Source organism: Haliotis rubra, unplaced genomic scaffold (assembly GCF_003918875.1).
Source record: "Haliotis rubra isolate DU_JTF1 unplaced genomic scaffold, ASM391887v1 Scf657, whole genome shotgun sequence".
NCBI lineage: Eukaryota > Metazoa > Mollusca > Gastropoda > Lepetellida > Haliotidae > Haliotis > Haliotis rubra.
In genome coordinates, this window is record NW_025767365.1 from 489,925 (window position 1) to 507,469 (window position 17,545).

A 17,545-nucleotide genomic window follows, 5' to 3' on the forward strand; every position below is an offset into this window, starting at 1 on the left:
GACCAAACAGTGGTAGCATGAAGGACCAAACAGTGGTATCATGAAGGACCAAACAGTGGTAGCATGAAGGACCAAACAGTGGTATCATGAATGACAGTGGTATCATGAAGGAGTGGTATCATCATGAAGGACCAAACAGTGGTAGCATGAAGGACCAAACAGTGGTATCATGAAGGACCAAACAGTGTTATCATGAAGGACCAAACAGTGGTAGCATGAAGGACCAAACAGTGGTAGCATGAAGGACCAAACAGTGGTATCATGAAGGACCAAACAGTGGTAGCATGAAGGACCAAACAGTGGTATCATGAAGGACCAAACAGTGGTATCATGAAGGACCAAACAGTGGTATCATGAAGGACCAAACAGTGGTATCATGAAGGACCAAACAGTGTTATCATGAAGGACCAAACAGTGGTAGCATGAAGGACCAAACAGTGGTAGCATGAAGGACCAAACAGTGTTATCATGAAGTACCAAACAGTGGTATCATGAAGGACCAAACAGTGTTATCATGAAGGACCAAACAGTGGTATCATGAAGGACCAAACAGTGTTATCATGACGTACCAAACAGTGTTATCATGAAGTACCAAACAGTGGTATCATGAAGGACCAAACAGTGTTATCATGAAGGACCAAACAGTGTTAGCATGAAGGACCAAACAGTGTTAGCATGAAGGACCAAACAGTGGTAGCATGAAGGACCAAACAGTGTTATCATGAAGTACCAAACAGTGGTAACATGAAGGACCAAACAGTGGTAGCATGAAGGACCAAACAGTGGTATCATGAAGGATCAAACAGTGTTATCATGAAGGACCAAACAGTGGTAACATGAAGGACCAAACAGTGTTATCATGAAGGACCAAACAGTGTTATCATGAAGGACCAAACAGTGTTATCATGAAGGACCAAACAGTGGCATCATGAAGGACCAAACAGTGTTATCATGAAGGACCAAACAGTGTTATCATGAAGGGCCAAACAGTGTTATCATGAAGGACCAAACAGTGGTATGATGAAGGACCAAACAGTGGTAGCATGAAGGACCAAACAGTGGTATCATGAAGGACCAAACAGTGTTATCATGAAGGACCAAACAGTCTTATCATGAAGGACCAAACAGTGGTATCATGAAGGTCCAAACAGTGGTAGCATGAAGGACCAAACAGTCTTATCATGAAGGACCAAACAGTGGTAGCATGAAGGACCAAACAGTGGTAGCATGAAGGACCAAACAGTGGTAGCATGAAGGACCAAACAGTGGTATCATGGAGGACCAAACAGTGGTATCATGAAGGACCAAACAGTGGTAGCATGAAGGACCAAACAGTGGTAGCATGAAGGACCAAACAGTGGTAGCATGAAGGACCAAACAGTGAAGGACCAAACATCATGAAGGACCAAACAGTGTTATCATGAAGGACCAAACAGTGTTATCATGAAGGACCAAACAGTGTTATCATGAAGGACCAAACAGTGGTATCATGAAGGACCAAACAGTGTTATCATGAAGGACCAAACAGTGTTATCATGAAGGACCAAACAGTGTTATCATGAAGGATCAAACAGTGTTATCATGAAGGACCAAACAGTGGTATCATGAAGGACCAAACAGTGTTATCATGAAGGACCAAACAGTGGTAGCATGAAGGACCAAACAGTGGTAGCATGAAGGACCAAACAGTGGTATCATGAAAGACTTCACTGCAAGGCACATGGAATACAACAAGTTGTCCATGTCATTCACATTGGAGTAACAATGAATACAAATAAATATCAATTTTTATAAAAATTGTTCTTTTTACATTTAAAGTCATTATTGACAATCTTAGATTAAAAGTGAAGACAATTTCAAACATATGCTTATGTGATATTGGAGGACCAGCCAGAGGGCAAGACTGACCATCGCCACTGGTTTTGAAGGTAGAGAACTGAAGAATAATGACAATTATTATGGATATACAACTTCTTTTATTCTGTGGAGGCGACGTTTCGACATAGGTTCTAATGTCGTTGTCAAGCAAGTGATACATGAGTAATAAATTGAGAGAATTGGGTCTTGGGTTTACAAGATAAGAGGTTCATTGAGTCTGTTATATGTATCTGACATCAACTCTTCTGTCACCTGTTCATATGCTCATGTTTTAGGAAAGCTACACATCCTTCATAACCTATCCAGTTACCAGTCACGCATCCTCCTAAATGTCTTGTGTACCCTCGGGCCCCTCTTTTGGAACATCTCTCAGATTCAGTGGCCAGATTCAACTTCTAATCTTACTGAAAGCAAAACTGATCAAAACTATCATATTTTAAAGCAATATAAAAACAATAACAACTTAATACTCCGATGTCAGTCTAGCTAAATATATCTCTTCAAGTCTGTATCAGCCATTGTCAAACTCAGCACAATCAGGAAATACTGCATCGGCTGACAAAAGCAAGTGTTACTGGATTTGGTCCTCTTGTATTTTGATGAAATACACCATCTACTGACACAACTAAGTCAAACTGCACATAGTCATATAGTACTTGGGTAACTCGAGTAATCTGATGAGTGGCAGCTTCCAGAGATGTCTCCCTGTCAGTGGTCATCCTGTATTTAGATAACTAGTGTTATCTGATGAGTGGCAGCTTCCGGAGATGTGTCCCCGTCTGTGGTCATCCTGTATTTAGATAACTAGTGTTATCTGATGAAACAGCAATGGTGAACAAAATCATGTCTTACTGGCTTCTTGTACAATTAATAGCAACTTGATGACACAAAGAATCAACACACAAACCCAAGACTTCTTGGTCTTGTGATGTGATACACCTGTTACTGCAGCACTGCCTATACATACTCCACTGTACACCGTACATTCAATATCCATGTAGCATGATCTCCCACCTACATCTGTAGATGGCAGTAGTGGGGGATGCAGCACAAAGCTGTGAGAAACAACATGCCTACATCTATGTATGTAAGAATATATCTACATCAGTACCACAGTTGCTAGGACACCAAACTGGGTGTCACGTCTCCTGAAATAGGAATTATGAAGTTTTCCAAAATAGGATTCAAAGTCCATAATCTGTAAACTAGACGATGAGAATGTTACTGATGTGGTCATCAGGAGATGTCCTGGCGGAAACATTATACAGGTTTAGTAGATTTAATGTTGTCTGTTACTTCACATGAAAACAAACCCAGACTGTGTACATTCATACAGAAACTAAAGATCTCATAGCCTGTGAGGCTGACCAGCAGGGTGTGATTGAAGCCGGAAACAAAACAAACTGTAATCCAGACACAACTGCAGCCCAGACACAATCTGCATGCTTATATTTCCATGTGCCATCTTCAGGGAGACAATACAGGTTGGCACAATGTGTCTGACAACATACATGTCTATATTTCCATGTGCCATCTTCAGGGAGCCGAGACAGGTTGGCACAATGTGTCTGACAACATACATGTCTATATTTCCATCTGCCATCTTCAGGGAGCCGAGACAGGTTGGCACAATGTGTCTGACAACATACATGTCTATATTTCCATGTGCCATCTTCAGGGAGACGAGACAGACGGGCATAATGTGTCTGACAACATACATGTCTATATTTCCATGTGCCATCTTCAATGAGACGAGACAGACTGGCACAATGTGTCTGATAACATACATGTCTATATTTCCATGTGCCATCTTCAGGGAGACGAGACAGACGGGCATAATGTGTCTGACAACATACATGTCTATATTTCCATGTGCCATCTTCAGGGAGACAATACAGGTTGGCATAATGTGTCTGACAACATACATGTCAATATTTCCATGTGCCATCTTCAGGGAGCCGAGACAGGTTGGCACAATGTGTCTGACAACATACATGTCTATATTTCCATGTGCCATCTTCAGGGAGACGAGACAGACTGGCACAATGTGTCTGACAACATACATGTCTATATTTCCATGTGCCATCTTCAGGGAGACGATACAGGCTGGCACAATATGTCTGACAACATACATGTCTATATTTCCATGTGCCATCTTCAGGGAGACGAGACAGACTGGCACAATGTGTCTGACAACATACATGTCTATATTTCCATGTGCCATCTTCAGGGAGACGAGACAGTTTGGCACAATGTGTCTGACAACATACATGTCTATATTTCCATGTGCCATCTTCAGGGAGACAATACAGTTTGGCACAATGTGTCTGATAACATACATGTCTATATTTCCATGTGCCATCTTCAGGGAGACGACACAGTTTGGCACAATGTGTTGGACAACATACATGTCTATATTTCCATGTGCCATCTTCAGTAGACAGAAAGTACTGCTGAAGTCTGTCAAAGGTATATTATATTTGATGTATATACATGAGCATTACTCAAGCACCAACCATTTTTATATATATTGTTATATATGCTTTGAAAACCAATTTCTGCATATATAAATGGTAACTGTAACATAAAACAAAAACAAAACTGAAATTGAAATTTGGTAACAATTGAAAGGAATACGCTAAAAGGTGATTATCAATAATGCTTGTGGAAAGTATGGACACCAGGACTACATGACCAATCTGATTTCCTCATGGTTCCTAACCTATTTCATGCCAGTGTTGCCAAAAGGGAACATACCTGTGTCTCTGGAACAGTTTGTCATATCACTGTGAAATTTTGGATATTTCTTAGCCACACCATTATGAGAATCTCTTGTAAATTTGAAGTGTTTTTGACAATGGGATCTAGTACCAGTATGATAAAGGTTAAATAACATGTGAACTATCTTCAAACAACCTCTGCTTCCCCTTTGAACACATGATTCATCTACTTACAACTTCTGCCTACCTTTCCAAAAATAAACCTTTTACACTCTAATCCTGAATTCATCTTCTGCTAAAAAAGAGTCACATAGTCTCTTGTCCAGCCAATACTGCACTGTAAACACTTCAGCAAAACCTTGTGGGCTGATACCTTTCGGAAACCTCCACTCAAATCACTTTTTATTGTATCGGCCAATATGCATGGCAAGCAATAGAGTATCTATCATAGTTGCTCTGTGACAGTTGACAAGGCACACACAAAAGAGAAATCACAGCAGCCACCTGCCGACATGGCCCAGTGCACAGGCACGTGTCTGGCACTTCCACTGTACCAGTTTCTCACTGGATGTCCAGTATCAGTTATTATACCCAATTCAACCTGGCCTTGTGCTTGTGTCGCCTGTCTGTAATTCAGGGACGTTGTATTCACACGTGCCATCATCTACTTCTCAATACCTTGTTCATGTCAAAACACTTTCACAAGAGGCAAATTATATTAATTTGAAATCATTTGGAAATAAATTGAGACACATTACTTAATGAATCTAATCACAATGAAGTTGACACAATATTAATAAAATATTGCTGAAAACATTAAACTATAAAAATCACATTTGGCATTTTCAGTCATAGTACACACACTTACACAAAGTCATGGTCATGTTCTTCTGTGTCTTATGATGTATTATAAAGTATTTGGGGTTGAAACTATATTTCTCTGGAAATGTTGATTCAAGCCTTCTCAGTGAGAAATCCTCAAGCATGAACTACATTCAGTTTGCCTATGTGAACAAAATACATTTACTATTGAATATCCCATTCTACATTTGAAAAGTAGAGCGTTTGCATTCAGCTCAGAAAATCAGTGAAATGTGAACTGTGATGACGTACATAGTGTGACAGTGCACTTACTGTAATGTACATAGTGTGACAGTGCACTTACTGTAATGTACATAGTGTGACAGTGCACTTAATGTAATGTACATAGTGTCACAGTGCACTTACTGCAATGGACATAGTGTGACAGTGCACTTAATGTTATGTACATAGTGTGACAGCGCACTTACTGCAATGTACATAGTGTGACAGTGACAGTGCACTTAGTGCATGCAATGTACATGTGACATAGTGTGACAGTGTGACAGTGCACTTACTGCAATGTACATAGTGTGACAGTGCACTTAATGTAATGTACATAGTGTGACAGTGCACTTACTGCAATGTACATAGTGTGACAGTGCACTTAATGTAATGTACATAGTGTGACAGTGCACTTACTGCAATGTACATAGTGTGACAGTGCACTTAATGTAATGTACATAGTGTGACAGTGCACTTACTGTAATGTACATAGTGTGACAGTGCACTTAATGTAATGTACATAGTGTGACAGTGCACTTACTGTAATGTACATAGTGTGACAGTGCACTTATGTACATAGTGTGCAATGTATGTACATAGTACTGCAATGTACATAGTGTGACAGTGTGCACTTAATGTAATGTACATAGTGTGACAGTGCACTTAATGTAATGTACATATGTGTGACAGTGCACAGTGCACCTGCAATACACATAGTGTGACAGTGCACTTAATGTAATGTACATAGTGTGACAGTGCACTTACTGCAATGTACATAGTGTGACAGTGCACTTAATGTAATGTATATAGTGTGACAGTGCACTTACTGCAATGTACATAGTGTGACAGTGCACTTAATGTGCACTTACTGCAATGTACATAGTGTGACAGTGCACTTACTGCAATGTACATAGTGTGACAGTGCACTTAATGTAATGTACATAGTGTGACAGTGCACTTAATGTAATGTACATAGTGTGACAGTGCACTTACTGCAATGTACATAGTGTGACAGTGCACTTAATGTAATGTACATAGTGAGACAGTGCACTTACTGTAATGTGTACATAGTGTGACAGTGCACTTAATGTAATGTACATAGTGTGACAGTGCACTTACTGTAATGTACATAGTGTGACAGTGCACTTAATGCAATGTACATAGTGTGACAGTGCACTTAATGCAATGTACATAGTGTGACAGTGCACTTACTGCAATGTACATAGTGTGACAGTGCACTTAATGTAATGTATATAGTGTGACAGTGCACTTAATGTAATGTACATAGTGTGGCAGTGCACATTAATGACATGCACATAGTGTGACATGTGCACATAGTGTGACAGTGTGCACTACTACTGTAATGTACATAGTGTGACAGTGCACTTAATGCAATGTACATAGTGTGACAGTGCACTTACTGTAATGTACATAGTGTGACAGTGCACTTAATGTAATGTGCACTTAATGTAATGTACATAGTGTGACAGTGCACTTAATGTAATGTACATAGTGTGACAGTGCACTTAATGTAATGCATAGTGTGACAGTGCACTTACAATGTAATGTACATAGTGTGACAGTGCACTTACTGTAATGTACATAGTGTGACAGTGCACTTACTGCAATGTACATAGTGTGACAGTGCACTTACTTATGTAATGTACATAGTGTGACAGTGCACTTACAGTGTACATAGTGTGACTTGCACTTACTGTAATGTACATAGTGTGACAGTGCACTTAATGCAATGTACATAGTGTGACAGTGCACTTAATGTAATGTACATAGTGTGACAGTGCACTTAAATGTAATGTACATAGTGTGACAGTGCACTTACATAGTGTGTGCACTTAATGTAATGTACATAGTGTGACAGTGCACTTACTGTAACATGTATACATGTGACAGTGTGACTTACTGTAATGTACATAGTGTGACAGTGCACTTAATGTAATAGTGTACATAGTGTGACAGTGCACTTAATGTAATGTACATAGTGTGACAGTGCACTTAATGTAATGTACATAGTGTGACAGTGCACTTAATGTGTGTACATAGTGTGACAGTGCACTTAATGTAATGTACATAGTGTGACAGTGCACTTAATGTAATGTACATAGTGTGACAGTGCACTTACTGTAATGTACATAGTGTGACAGTGTACAATGTATAGTGTGACAGTGCACTTAATGTAATGTACATAGTGTGACAGTGCACTTACTGTAATGTACATAGTGTGACAGTGCACTTAACTGTAATGTACATAGTGTGACAGTGCACTTACTGTAATGTACATAGTGTGACAGTGCACTGTTGTATTTAATGTAATGTACATAGTGTGACAGTGCACTTAATGTAATGTACATAGTGTGACAGTGCACTTAATGCAATGTAATGCACATAGTGTAATGTGCATAGTGATGCAATGCACTTTAATAGTGTACATAGTGTGACAGTGCACTTAATGTAATGTACATAGTGTGACAGTGCACTTACTGTTGTGTACATAGTGTGACAGTGCACTTACTGTAATGTACATAGTGTGACAGTGCACTTACTGTAATGTACATAGTGTGACAGTGCACTTAATGTAGTGCACATAGTGTGACAGTGCACTTAATGTAATGTACATAGTGTGACAGTGCACTTAATGTAGTGCACATAGTGTGACAGTGCACTTAATGTAATGTACATAGTGTGACAGTGCACTTAATGTAATGTACATAGTGTGACAGTGCACTTACTGTTCTGTACATAGTGTGACAGTGCACTTACTGTTGTGCACATAGTGTGACAGTGCACTTACTGTAATGTACATAGTGTGACAGTGCACTTACTGTAATGTACATAGTGTGACAGTGCACTTACTGTAATGTACATAGTGTGACAGTGCACTTACTGTAATGTACATAGTGTGACAGTGCACATACTGTAATGTACATAGTGTGACAGCGCACTTACTGTAATGTACATAGTGTGACAGCGCACTTACTGTTGTGTACATAGTGTGACAGTGCACATACTGTAATGTACATAGTGTGACAGTGCACTTAATGTAATGCACATAGTGTGACAGTGCACTTACTGTAATGTACATAGTGTACCAGTGCACTTAATGTAATGTACATAGTGTGACAGTGCACTTACTGTAATGCACATAGTTTGACAGTGCATTTACTGTAATGTACATAGTGTGACAGTGCACTTAATGTAAAGCATATAAGATAGTAGTGCAAGTAATCAAATGTAAGTGAAGCATGTAACTTGTCCCTCACTGAATGTTAGCCACTGCTTAAATACAGCCGTTACTTCACCAGCAATCTGCTGACACATTTTAATCCCCCATCACTCCAAGCAAAAGCATATTTTGATATGCCTGCAACAAAGATGACATTGAAATTTCAGATCAATGATGTTCGAAACCTCAAAGGGTATGAGAGAAAATTTTATGATCAATACACCATCTGGAAAACAAGTTTTCTGTGATCAAAAATATTTTTGTTTCATTAGGTGTCCATGGCAGCTAAACTATCATAACAGCTGTGTTAGAGATCCGATGGCTAACCTGGGGTCATAAATACATTACTCCTTGGATCAAAACAAAATGTTGAGACAAGAGGAGTCCCTACTCCAGGTGAGCTACAGTGGTCTCCACCTGCATGGCTTATGTACATACATCTACAACATCATCCCATAAACACTTAAACTTGTCAATAACCATGCTATTGTAACATCAGTCTACAAACAGTCGTAAAGGAATCTGCTTATTGACCAGATCCAGATCCTCAAAGTGATGAGAAACAATATATTGTCCAACCATTATCAGCTCCTGTTGACGCACTACCTACTGGACACCCCTCCAACACAGTACATCATCAACAGTGTCGCCTACCCTCCAGCACAGTACATCATCAACAGTGTCCCCTACCCTCCAACACAGTACATCATCAACAGTGTCCCCTACCCTCCAGCACAGTACATCATCAACAGTGCCCCCTACCCTCCAACACAGTACATCATCAACAGTGTCCCCTGCACTCCAACACAGTACATTATCAACAGTGTCCCCATCATCAACAGTGTTCCCTGCCCTCCAACACAGTACATCATCAACAGTGTCCCCTACCCTCCAACACAGTACATCATCAACAGTGTCCCCCACCCTCCAACACAGTACATCATCAACAGTGTTCCCTGCCCTCCAACACAGTACATCATCAACAGTGTCCCCTACCCTCCAACACAGTACATCATCAACAGTGTCCCCCACCCTCCAACACAGTACATCATCAACAGTGTCCCCTGCCCTCCAACACAGTACATCATCAACAGTGTTCCCTGCCCTCCAACATGGTACATCATCAACAGTGTTACCTGCCCTCCAACACAGTACATCATCAACAGTGTTCCCTGCCCTCCAACACAGTACATCATCAACAGTGTTCCCTGCCCTCCAACATGGTACATCATCAACAGTGTTCCCTGCCCTCCAACACAGTACATCATCAACAGTGTTCCCTGCCCTCCAACATGGTACATCATCAACAGTGTCCCCTACCCTCCAACACAGTACATCATCAACAGTGTTCCCTGCCCTCCAACATGGTACATCATCAACAGTGTCCCCTACCCTCCAACACAGTACATCATCAACAGTGTTCCCTGCCCTCCAACATGGTACATCATCAACAGTGTTCCCTGCCCTCCAACACAGTACATCATCAACAGTGTTCCCTGCCCTCCAACATGGTACATCATCAACAGTGTTCCCTGCCCTCCAACACAGTACATCATCAATAGTGTCCCCTACCCTCCAACACGGTACATCATCAACAGTGTTCCCTGCCCTCCAACACAGTACATCATCAACAGTGTTCCCTTGTACCGTAACTGTGGGAGGTTGTTCAGTTCACCTGATACAGATAAATACCACAGTATGTTAGAAATGATATGGAAATAGAAATACATTTGAATGGAAACAGAAATTAACACATGTCATCTACATTCATAAAAAGTGTTGAAGGAGTTCCAATTTGTAGCAACCTGACAGAGGGAGTGACTGGCTGCCACTGCTGTTGGCATCAGCTGTAGACTGTGGCTTTCTGTTCTAAATGTCAGGATTCCATTGTTGCTCGGTAAAAATACAAATATATATTATAACCAATATAACTTTCGAACCTTTTCAGACCATCAAAGCTTCATTTATTGTGTAGCAGTGCTTTTCCTTGGCATTTGATATAGATGAGATTGAGACCCACAGTGATATCAGCTCAAGTGTAGAAGTAGTATTTCATAGACAAAGTTGATATCCTAACCTGACACAGCTGCTTTTAGACATGGGTATACTTGCACAAAGTGATCTTAGTGCTTCGACATTGGCAACTCCCATGATATAGAATTACAAAAATCATAGCGCTAAGATTGTTCTGCACAATATTACATTAAAGTGAACAAAGTAATTACTGAGGTATTCTGTTGTGAATAAAACCAGTTCATTCATTGCCATTTTGAAACACAAAAGAATTGAAAATTTATCACCAAAGTATGTTTTTCAATAATTCTTACCTAACTATTCCTGTTATGAATGTGTCCAGGGCCTGTCCTCCTGGTGTTTTACTACCACCGGTACAGTGTATGACTCCTATCTCCTGGTGCACAGTCCTGGGGGGCAGGCACACTCCAGCAGCAGCAACACTAACTCCTTCCCTTTACCATCTAAAATTCAACAGCCATCAATACAACACTCCTGTGTCTTTTACTAGCCACTTGGTGAGTCAGTGAACCGCAGTGAACTAGAGTGAACTTGGAAACAATTAGTGAGATTATCAATCAGTGACACTCCAGTGTTTACACCCGATGGCGGTTCAAGGATTCACTGAACCATGAATGGAGATCTATTGTATCAGTTATCTGTGACAATCCTTCCATACTGTGACAGTGCTCCAATGCGTGAACGCCAACTACAGCCACGCTTGCTGTCCGTCAATTGACTTTCACAACATCACGCACAATTCAAACATTTACAGACGGTGTTTGAAGTTGCGACCAATCCACAACAGACCTTCCTCCTCCCCCTCCCACACCAGTGATAAACGAAGGTACCTTGGCACAAAACTTTACCTGGTGTTGATTCCCCAATCCAGGTGAACACTCCACTGGTCTTGCATAAGAGCAGCAATGTTAAAGGGCTGATGAGACTGTTGCCATAAAGGAAGAGCTACTGATGTGGGCAAGAAGCAAATGCCAGCATATACGTCTAACATAGAGCCTCACATCATCGGAAATATTGACATTTTCCACAAATAAATAACAAAACTATTACTATTTAAAACATAACTGGTACTCATATTTCTACAGTGCTGGTCCTGCACTATTACTGGGTTTTGTGTGCTCTCCAGCAATACATTCTGATCAAGCATCTCAAAGCATTTACTTACTTCAGCAATATGTTTTTGTAGACCTTACAAATCCATATCAGAATCAACATTAACTAATATTCCATCATGAGCAAATTTCAGAAAAGAATCAACATTTAAACTCCATTATTAGCATGATGTAATACTGAGTCAATGTTATTTTTCTTTTAATTTTGAAGCACTTAAAAATCTTACAGTATCAAAAGTACATTCAAGTATGTAACTTTCAACACGATATAAATAAAAACATTTTACCAAAGGTTTTCCATTTCCCTGTAGAATAATGACATCGTCATGGTAACATGATCTAAGCAAAAGTGCTACAGGATATTAACAAAATAATCAAGCAGCTACAAAAGAAAACAGTAAAGAAGGTAAAATTTCCTGTTTACAGGGTTGTGACATTTTAAGACAAAGTGGTTTTTCTTCTGTGAATGACCAAACTCCGCAGTCGGTGATGCCAGTGACTGAGCGTAACCAACATATCAATATGCACCTTACAACACACCAGCTCACTTCAAGGCAGGGGGACGGAGATAAGGGAGGACATTTACGCCTCATTAACTTGACACTGAGACACAAACATCATTAGTGCACAGAAATCCCCTTCTTCAACCCTCACTTAAAGCACATTCATCTCACCCAAGACCTGGACGAAGGCTGACAGTTACAACCACAGGCCACAGGATTATGTGGCCCACCATCCCTGGGTGGGAGTAACATTGTGTGTGTCTGTGATGGTGTGTGTCTGTGATGGTGTGTGTGTGGTGGTGTGTGTCTGTGATGGTGTGTGTAGGATGGAGCATGTGTGTCTGTGATGGTGTTTCTGTGATTGTGTGTGTGTGGTGGTGTGTGCAGGATGGAACGTGTGTATCTGATGGTGTGTGTAGGATGGAACGTGTGTGTCAATGATGGTGTGTGTCTGTGATGGAGCCTGTGTGTAGGATGGAACTTGTGTGCCTCTGATGGAGCTTGTGTGTCTGTGATGGAGCTTGTGTGTCTGTGATGGAGCATGTGTGCCTGTGATTGAGCCTGTGTGTCTGTGATGGAGCCTGTGTGTCTGTGATGGAGCCTGTGTGTCTGTGATGGTGGTGCAGCATGTTGCCTTTGATAGAGTACATTAAACAAGCTTATTATAACAGTAGTTACTGTATGTGGGAGTGTTGGTGTTGTGGAGGTGACAGAGTTCCTCCTCCAGCCTTCTTGCCATTGACTTGTCAGTGTGAGGTGCAGTCAGGATGCATTACATGCAAGTAACTCCCTGTTGTCCGTGCCTGCACACACAACATCACTCTACTCCCTCTGCCTTTATACACACATGGACTTCATCCTCCACACTTCTTTCAGTGAAGATGGATGCCTTTATATCCTCCATGGAACAAGTTGATTGTATTGATAGGAGTGTGCAGATGTAGATAGGAGTTTCGAAACCAAACTGACAGATTGATAAATAACATGAATGTATATAGCGGAAAATATGAGTTTTGAGGGAGAGATGAAGATTTTTACTGTAGATATTAATTGAGATTGCTTTATGCTATAAAACATCACATGCAATTAACCCCTTCATCATAAGCATACAGCTTTCTGCAATAACTGCTGCAGCAAGTTATCCACCAATGGAGCCTGTGCAGGAGGAATGCTCAAACTTTCTACATGTAAATCAAACTTTCTTTCCCAAATACATAAGCCAAACTATTTAATCCAGACCTCTAAGATGGCAGATTTTCTGCAATGTGATGAGGTGCCCAGCCTTTGATGATGCTAACTGGGAAGTCATTGTTGTGAGACCCTTCCCTCAACATCAGCCAGAGAAAAGACTGTTCAGTCAAAAACAATGATAACAAAAGGATAAGAAAGGTAACAGAAGAGTTAACAGAATCAGTATAATACATTCACATAATAAACCTGGAGTCATTGCATATCAACACATTTTCCTCAACAGGCAGAAATCTTGTATCAACAACTGACATTACATTGTACTATGGTGTCACTGAGAGACACAACGTTAGACATCTACACTATCAGACATCAGGTTGTACCATGGTGTCATTCAGAGACACAACGTTAGACATCTACACTATCAGACATCAGGTTGTACCATGGTGTCATTTAGAGACACAACGTTAGACATCTACACTATCAGACATTAGATTGTACCATGGTGTCACTGAGAGACACAACGTTAGACATCTACTCTATCAGACATCAGGTTGTACCATGGTGTCATTTAGAGACACAACGTTAGACATCTACACTATCAGACATTAGGTTGTACCATGGTGACATTTAGAGACACAACGTTAGACATCTACACTATCAGACATTAGATTGTACCATGGTGTCAATGAGAGACACAACGTTAGACATCTACTCTATCAGACATCAGGTTGTACCAAGGTGTCATTTAGAGACACAACGTTAGACATCTACTCTATCAGACATTAGATTGTACCATGGTGTCACTGAGAGACACAACATTAGACATCTTCACTATCAGACATTAGGTTGTACCATGGTGTCATTTAGAGACACAACGTTAGACATCTTCACTATCAGACATTAGGTTGTACCATGGTGTCATTCAGAGACACAACGTTATACATCTTCACTATCAGACATTAGGTTGTACCATGGTGTCATTCAGAGACACAACGTTAGACATCTTCACTATCAGACATTAGATTGTACCATGGTGTCACTGAGAGACACAACGTTAGACATCTACACTATCTATCAGACATCAGGTTGTACCATGGTGTCATTCAGAGAGACAAAGTTATACATCTACACTATCAGACATTAGGTTGTACCATGGTGTCTCTTAGAGACACAACGTTAGACATATACACTATCAGACATTAGGTTGTACTGTGGTGTCAGTAGAATTTCATATCCTCCCTACATATTGTCTAGCATGACATACAGCCATAGATACTCTTCTCACAGTAATACCAAGCCCACCCACCTACCAGTGTGTCCTGGCTCCCACTTCCGCTGTATCAAGTCAGTGTATGGAGACTGGGCATTCACCAGGGCAATGACACAGTAGTGGCCACATCCAGCCTTTCACCAACTTTTCAATGGGATTTCGACACCAGCATTCAGAATAGAGGCCTGGTAGCCCTTTCTATAAGCAATGGAAAATTGTACAAAAGAAAGGGAAGTCATTTCATCATTTCACAACACTGATATTTAAACATTTAATGATCACTAATTTTGTGTGACTTTCTTTTTAATGCTATCTTTGCATTGACTGCTGTAAGGCTCTATAATCAGTGTTTGGAGGTACAGATGGGGGGTTGTCAAGGGATCTGAATGACTGCTGTAAGGCTCTATAACCAGTGTCTGGAGGTACACATGGGAGGTTGTCTAGGGATCTGAATGACTGCTGTAAGGCTCTATAACCAGTGTCTGGAGGTACACATGGGAGGTTGTCTAGGCATCTGAATGACTGCTGTAAGGCTCTATAACCAGTGTCTGGAGGTACACATGGGAGGTTGTCTAGGCATCTGAATGACTGCTGTAAGGCTCTATAACCAGTGTCTGGAGGTACAGATGGGAGGTTGTCAAGGGATCTGAATGACTGCTGTAAGGCTCTATAACCAGTGTCTGGAGGTACAGATGGGGGGTTGTCAAGGGATCTGAATGACTGCTGTAAGGCTCTATAACCAGTGTCTGGAGGTACACATTGGAGGTTGTCTAGGCATCTGAATGACTGCTGTAAGGCTCTATAACCAGTGTCTGGAGGTACAGATGGGAGGTTGTCTAGGCATCTGAATGACTGCTGTAAGGCTCTATAACCAGTGTCTGGAGGTACAGATGGGAGGTTGTCTAGGCATCTGAATGACTGCTGTAAGGCTCTATAACCAGTGTTTGGAGGTACAGATGGGAGGTTGTCTAGGCATCTGAATGACTGCTGTAAGGCTCTATAACCAGTGTCTGGAGGTACACATTGGAGGTTGTCTAGGCATCTGAATGACTGCTGTAAGGCTCTATAACCAGTGTCTGGAGGTACAGATGGGAGGTTGTCTAGGGATCTGAATGACTGCTGTAAGGCTCTATAACCAGTGTCTGGAGGTACAGATGGGAGGTTGTCTAGGCATCTGAATGACTGCTGTAAGGCTCTATAACCAGTGTCTGGAGGTACAGATGGGAGGTTGTCTAGGGATCTGAATGACTGCTGTAAGGCTCTATAACCAGTGTCTGGAGGTACACATGGGAGGTTGTCTAGGCATCTGAATGACTGCTGTAAGGCTCTATAACCAGTGTCTGGAGGTACAGATGGGAGGTTGTCTAGGCATCTGAATGACTGCTGTAAGGCTCTATAACCAGTGTCTGGAAGTACAGATGGGAGGTTGTCTAGGCATCTGAATGACTACTGTAAGTCTCTATAACCAGTGTCTGGAGGTACAGATGGGAGGTTGTCTAGGGATCTGAATGACTGCTGTAAGGCTCTATAACCAGTGTCTGGAGGTACACATGGGAGGTTGTCTAGGCATCTGAATGACTGCTGTAAGGCTCTATAACCAGTGTCTGGAAGTACAGATGGGAGGTTGTCTAGGCATCTGAATGACTGCTGTAAGGCTCTATAACCAGTGTCTGGAGGTACAGATGGGAGGTTGTCAAGGGATCTGAATGACTGCTGTAAGGCTCTATAACCAGTGTCTGGAGGTACACATGGGAGGTTGTCTAGGCATCTGAATGACTGCTGTAAGGCTCTATAACCAGTGTCTGGAGGTACACATTGGAGGTTGTCTAGGCATCTGAATGACTGCTGTAAGGCTCTATAACCAGTGTCTGGAGGTACACATGGGAGGTTGTCTAGGCATCTGAATGACTGCTGTAAGGCTCTATAACCAGTGTCTGGAGGTACACATGGGAGGTTGTCTAGGCATCTGAATGACTGCTGTAAGGCTCTATAACCAGTGTCTGGAGGTACACATGGGAGGTTGTCTAGGCATCTGAATGACTGCTGTAAGGCTCTATAACCAGTGTCTGGAGGTACAGATGGGGGTTGTCTAGGGATCTGAATGACTGCTGTAAGGCTCTATAACCAGTGTCTGGAGGTACACATTGGAGGTTGTCTAGGCATCTGAATGACTGCTGTAAGGCTCTATAACCAGTGTCTGGAGGTACAGATGGGAGGTTGTCTAGGCATCTGAATGACTGCTGTAAGGCTCTATAACCAGTGTCTGGAGGTACACATGGGAGGTTGTCTAGGCATCTGAATGACTGCTGTAAGGCTCTATAACCAGTGTCTGGAGGTACAGATGGGAGGTTGTCTAGGGATCTGAATGACTGCTGTAAGGCTCTATAACCAGTGTCTGGAGGTACAGATGGGAGGTTGTCTAGGCATCTGAATGACTGCTGTAAGGCTCTATAACCAGTGTCTGGAGGTACAGATGGGAGGTTGTCTAGGGATCTGAATGACTGCTGTAAGGC

General features: G+C 41.5%; 1 protein-coding gene across 1 annotated transcript in view; it reads right to left on the bottom strand.

Annotated features, from left to right (window-relative positions):
• LOC124257304 (kin of IRRE-like protein 1) overlaps positions 1 to 11,831 on the bottom strand; it is a 295,543-nt gene extending 283,712 nt beyond the window's left edge. Inside the window, exon 1 of the mRNA XM_046691339.1 lies at positions 11,250 to 11,831. The gene's annotated coding sequence lies outside the window, so the exon portion shown is untranslated. The remainder of the gene's footprint in view (positions 1 to 11,249) is intronic.
• Between the last annotated feature and the right edge of the window lie 5,714 nt (positions 11,832 to 17,545).